The sequence below is a fragment of the Equus przewalskii genome, chromosome 4, assembly GCF_037783145.1.
Source record: "Equus przewalskii isolate Varuska chromosome 4, EquPr2, whole genome shotgun sequence".
Taxonomy (NCBI): Eukaryota; Metazoa; Chordata; class Mammalia; order Perissodactyla; family Equidae; genus Equus; species Equus przewalskii.
In genome coordinates this window covers 52640043-52646042 of record NC_091834.1, presented here as the reverse complement: position 1 = coordinate 52646042, position 6000 = coordinate 52640043, and the positions used below count along the sequence as shown (strand labels likewise).

The 6000-nt window shown below is 46.9% G+C and overlaps 1 long non-coding RNA gene across 1 annotated transcript in view; it reads right to left on the bottom strand.

The window, feature by feature from the left end:
* Positions 1–235: 235 nt before the first annotated feature.
* LOC139082821 (uncharacterized) overlaps positions 236–6000 on the bottom strand; it is a 44393-nt gene continuing 38628 nt past the window's right edge. The window contains exon 3 of the long non-coding RNA XR_011539084.1: positions 236–2281. This is a non-coding gene — a long non-coding RNA (uncharacterized lncRNA). The remainder of the gene's footprint in view (positions 2282–6000) is intronic.

Below are 6000 nucleotides of genomic sequence, written 5' to 3'. Positions count from 1 at the left end.
CAGTCACTCCAGGGAGAGGGGTTGGTGTCAGGAGGGACACGAGTGCTTCTGGGCTGCTGGAAATGTCTCATTTACTGACTTGGGTAGTGAATACAGATGTCTACACTACATGAATCTTTAAACTGTATACACACACACACACACACACACACACATCCAAATGAATGCATAAGTATTTTGTGTGCATCTTCTGAGTGTAGAAGTCACAACTTTTAAATGGAAAAATGAGCAATCGTTCACCAAAGCGATGGGTTATTATTTTAAAAAAGGGGAGAGAGCTCACACTTTTCTCCATGAACATTCAGGCCTGTTGTCACAGGTGGACCACCTGGCCTCCCCTGGCAGCGCCCAATCTCCCCTGTGCTCTTGCCAGCAGCAAATAAGACCCAAAGCAAGTAGTTTCCAGCAATGCGTGTTCCAGCTGGCTAAACGTAAACCCTAAATGTTCTAGGACATTGGATTCCCTGTCCAGCAAGTTCAATTGGCCATCAGTGCCTGCCACATTGACCCCTGTACTGGCAGGTGACAGAAGACCAGAATGGCCAGCGGAAACTTGTGCTGTCTTCTTGCCTCAGGGGACAGGGACAAGGTGCAGACAACCCTCTGTCAGCTGGATGACTCTCCAAAGCCATTCTCAGGAAGTCAGAAGGAAAGCAAGCCACAGATGGTGAGGAAGGATGGTCCAGGAGCAGCGGGAGAGGGTGCTTCTTCCTTGTTCTGTTTTCCATTTCATCACAGCTGTGCAGAAGGAAAGCAGGCAGGGGCGGTGCATGCGTGAGTGTGTGTGTGTGTGTACCTCAATCTTAATCTCCATCTCCTTCTTTCCCCCTGGGAAGCCAGTTGCCCCGCCTGTGAGCGGCCCTGTGGAGAGGTCCATGTGGTGAGGCATCAGGTCCTCACCAGTCACCAGCCACACACGTGAGCTTACAGGTGGATTTCCCAGCCCTGGGACAATATGGCCCGAGCCGACATTCTGACTGTGACCTCATGAGAGCCCTGAGTCAGAGCCACCCAGCCTTGCTGCTCCTGGTCTCCTGACCCACAGAGACCAAGACAACAAACATTTGGTGCTGTAGGCTCTAAGCGTTGGTGTCGTTTGTCACACAGCAATAGACAGTCTCCTCCTCAGAGCCTCTCCACCATCCCCTGCGTGGTAGCCTTCACTCTCGGCCCCCTGAAACCGTCTCATGTCTGTTTACTGTCTCTGTCTTCCTTGTTAGGAGGAAACCTCCATAACGACAAGGGATTTGTAGGGTTCCCAGTGCCAAGACAACACAGAGGCCCCTTGATAAATGGCTGAGGTGCAGCAAGGCAGCAAACCAGGAGCCCCATGGTTCTGGGATGTCCTGTGTCTGAGAGGTTGGAACATGCCAGGGAACAAGCAAGACCCTGAGTCAGACCTTCCCAGCCTCAGCCCCAGCCCTAAGCGACCTCAGAAATCACTCAACCTGTAGGAGCCTTGGTTTCCTCATCTGTGGATTGGGAATGATAGTAACAATTAGCCCCCAAGAATGTTGTAAAGAGGCAAGGCACGTGCCTGGCATGGAGTAGTTGATCAATAAAGCTCCTCCTCTCACCACCTGCCTGAAGGTGTAATATGAGGATGTGAGCTCCCTGCTGCTAGGCTGCTGGACGACTGCTCAAGGGCAGACCTACAGTGTGAGGAGGGCAGCTGACATCTGTCACAGATGATGCATCCCCATGTACCAGAGCCAGCATTCTCGTGCAACAAGTAGAGTAGGCTCCAGGAGACTGTTTGTTGTGTGAACCCATGAGAAAGCTGGCTCCAACCTCACATACTAACAGTAACACACAGCAAAGCCCCATTTAAACCAAAGACAGCACATTCAGAGGATGCCCTTGAACCCCATGGAGTATCATCACCAGTTCCAGGGCAGAAGGAGCACTGAATGATGTGGGGAGAAGAGGGAGAGAGGGGCCAGGCAGAACCCATGGGTGGATGACACCTGTGTGTACACGCAGTCCTGGCCTCAGCACGGGTGGGGCATCGGGCAGCTGAGAGTGTCCTGGAGCCCTTTGGTTTTCTGCCCAGGAGGATGAGACCCAGGAACAGGATGACTTTCCAAACTGGAGTAAACAGATGCGAGGTCACAGAAGCAGCTTCACACTTGTTAATTCATGGCGCAGGAGACTGTCCCCAGCAGGTCTTCCAGAGCCAGGACGAGGCTTTACATGTGCACATGCTTAGGCCATGGACGCCTTAGCTTGTGTAGTGCCAGATGCAGAACTGGAGAGAAGGATGCTGGAGCAAGGAGTTTATCTGGAAGGCAAAGGCAGGAGGGTCGGGAAGTGAGAGAAGGAAGAGATGGTGGCTAGTAATAGCTACTATCAAGGGACCCACCACTGTGGGGGCCCCCCAGTCTGGACACCCACTACTTTGGGCAACAGAAGCTGGGTCCACCAGAGAGCCCTGGCAGCCAGTGCAGAGCATGCCACTCAGAGCTCTCCCACCCAAAGGTTGAGCAGCTCCTGGGGACAGCAAGACCCCACACTTCAGCCTGTCACACAGGGGTCCAAGGAATCTCCAGCCGTAAAGAAAGTCCCCAGGCAGAGAAGTGCTGGCAGCTGGAAGTCAGGCCAGCATGTACTGAGGAGGCTAGGGCAAGGGGCTCTGATAGCTAGTGCTCCCGGGACTAAGAGAGCCTCCTGCTGTCCTTATTGTAACACAATGGATAACTGAGCCTGCATGTGGCCTTCGGAAGGTCAAGGGTGCAAGAGATCATTTTTGTCACTCTTATTTCACTTCTCTGGTGAACCCTGCAAGTTGACTCATTCAATATGTGTGTCAATCCCTCCTTCTATGCTTGACTGCATGTGAGTCTCTGGAAAAGCTGAAATCTACATTTCCCTGACTCCTTTGCAGCTAGGGTCCTGCCAGTGGCCTCAGTTCCTCTGGATAGATGCCTGCCCAGATTTAAAAGGTGGAAGTGAGCAACCCAAGGTGGGGGAGGATGGGGCTCCTGGCTGGCAGGGAACAGAGGGGTCTGGTTCTCCCACAGCAGCATGTTCCAGTGTCTGGGCCTGAGCATCACAGGCAGTGGTGTTTCCAGGGCAACAGTCTAGGGAGGGGTTAGTGACTGTCCAGGTGATTGTTAGTGTTGTCTCTGGCCATGGGGCATCCAAGCTTGGTCCCCTGGTAGTCCTGAAATCTCAGTCCTAACACCCATGAATAAATTCCCCTCTGCTCAAACCAGAAAGAGTGGATTCTGTTGTTTGCAACTAATCACTGTGACTGACACAAATTCAGATCCTGAAGTCACCTCTATTTGTCTTGTGTGAAAAAAATACAGGAAAGCTTAAGAAAAACAAGTAGAAGTCATCTGTAAGATTTACCCTCTGAGCGAAGTTTTAGGTACACAATCCAGCACTATTAACCAGAGGTGCTCTGTTATACAATAGATCTCTAGGACTTACTCATCTTGAGTAACAGAGACTGTACCCTTTGACTGATATCTCTCCATTTCCCCTTTCCTCAGGCCCTGGCAACCACAATTCTACTCTCTTCTTCCATGAGTTTGACTAGTTCAGATTCCTCATGTAAGTGGTATTATGTAGTATTTGTCCTTCTATGTCTGGCTTATTTCACTTAAATTAACGTCCTCCAGATTCATCCAAGTTGTTGCAAATGGCAGGACTTCCTTCTTTTTCAAGGCTGAATAATCCACTGTGTGTGTATACCACATTTTCTTTATCCAGTCATCAGTTGATACACATTTAGGTTGCTTCCAAGTCTTGGCTCTTGTGAATAATGCTCAGTGAACATGGGAGTGTAGACATCTCTTTGAGATCTTGATTTCAATTCCATTGGGTATATACCCAGAGTGGGATTGCTGATCATTTGGTAGCTCTATTTTTAATTTTTTGTCTGGCCTTGGTGTCAGGGTAATGCTTGCCTCATAAATGAGTTCAGAAGTGTCCCTTCTTCTATTTCTTTTGAAGAGTTTATCAGGGATGGGTATTAGTTCTTCTTTAATGGTTTGGTAAAATTCACTTGTGAAGACATCTGGTCCTGAGCACACATTTTATGTTATTGATGTCACAATTCACATTTTTTATATTGTGCATCAATTACTAGGGTTTTTTTAGTTATAGTTATTCCTAATACTTTCGTCTTTCAACTTTTATACCAGGGTTAAAAGTGATTTATGCACCACCATTACAGTATTACATTGTTTTATATTTGTCTATGTATTTACCTTTACCAGTAAGATTTATACTTTCATATGCTTTTTTTTTTTTTAATTTTTTTTTTAAAGATTTTATTTTTTCCTTTTTCTCCCCAAAGCCCCCCATACATAGTTGTATATTCTTCGCTGTGGGTCCCTCCAGTTGTGGCATGTGGGACGCTGCCTCAGCGTGGTCTGATGAGCAGTGTCATGTCTGCGCCCAGGATACGAACCAACGAAACACTAGGCCGCCTGCAGTGGAGCACGCGAACCTAACCACTCGGCCATGGGGCCAGCCCCCTACTTTCATATGCTTTTGTGTTGCTATTTAGTATCCTTTCATTTCAACTTGAAGCACTTTTCATAAGACAGGTGTAGTGGTAACAAATCCCTTAATTTTTGTTTCTCTGGGAAAGTCTTTCTCTCTCCTTCTTTTTTTTTTTTTATTATTTTTTTAAATTTTTTTTAATTATTTTTATTTTTTCCTCTTTCTCCCCAAAGCCCCCTGGTACATAGTTGTGTATTCTTCATTGTGGGTTCTTCTAGTTGTGGCATATGGGACGCTGCCTCAGCGTGGTCTGATGAGCAGTGCCATGTCCGCGCCCAGGATTCGAACTAACGAAACACTGGGCCGCCTGCTGCGGAGCGCGTGAACTTAACCACTCGGCCACGGGGCCAGCCCCTCTCTCTCCTTCTTTTTAAAAGTTTTGCCAGGTATACTATTCTTGGTTGGTAGATTTTTTTCTTTCAGCACCTTAAATATATCATCCTACTCTTTCCTGACCTTCAAGGTTTCTCTTGAAAAGTATGCTGATAATCTTATAGGGTTCCCTTGTATGTGATCAGTCATTCTTCTCTTGCTGTTTTCCAAATGCTCTATTTCTCTTTGAATTTTGACAATTTAATTAATGTGTCTTGGTGTGGACCCTTTTTAAGTTCAACTTATTTGGGGTCTTTTGGGCTTCATGAACCCGGATGTCCATTTCTCTCCCAGGTTTTGCAAAGTTTTCAGCTATTATTTCTTTAAGTATACTTTCTGCCACTTTCTCTTTTTCTTCTCCTCCTGAAACACCCATTATGTTATATTGGTTTTCTTTATGATGTCCCATAAGTCTTATAGTCTTTCTTCATTTTTTTCATTCCTTTTTCTTTTTGCTCCTGACTATATAATTTCAAATAACCTGTCCTTGAGTTTACTGATTCATCCTTCTGTTTGATCAAGTCTGATGCTGAAGCTCTCTACTGAATTTTTCAGTTCAGTCATTGTATTCTTTAGCTCCAGAATGCGTTTGTTTAATTCTCTATCTGCATGCTCTTGTAGCTCACTGAGCTTGTTTAAAATGACTGCTTAGAATTTTTTGTCGGGCAATCTGTAGATCTCTATTTCTTTGGGGTCAGATTCTGGAGCTTTATTTTGTTCCTTTGGTGGTATCATGTTTCCCTGATTCTCTGTGATCCTTGTAGCCTGTGTTGGTGTCTGCACGTTTGAAGAAGTAGTGACCTTGTCTAGACTTTATGGACTGGCTTCAGGAGGGAAAGACCTTCACCAGGCAGCCTGGTTAGAGGTTCTGGGGATCTCTCAAAGCTTTTCTATAGATGTGCCCACTCCACTCTTCTAACTCCCTCTAGGGGGTGAGGGGTAGTCTTAGGACTGTATGCCTGTTCCCTATCCCACAAGAGCCATGTCAAGAGCTGAGAGTCACCCATCCCTTTTCCCTAGGGCAGTGCACTGAGATGCCAGTACAATGGGCACAAGTTCCACTTCTGTCCCTCCCTCCTGAGAGAACAGTCTCAGGGTTGTGGCCTTCTCCAA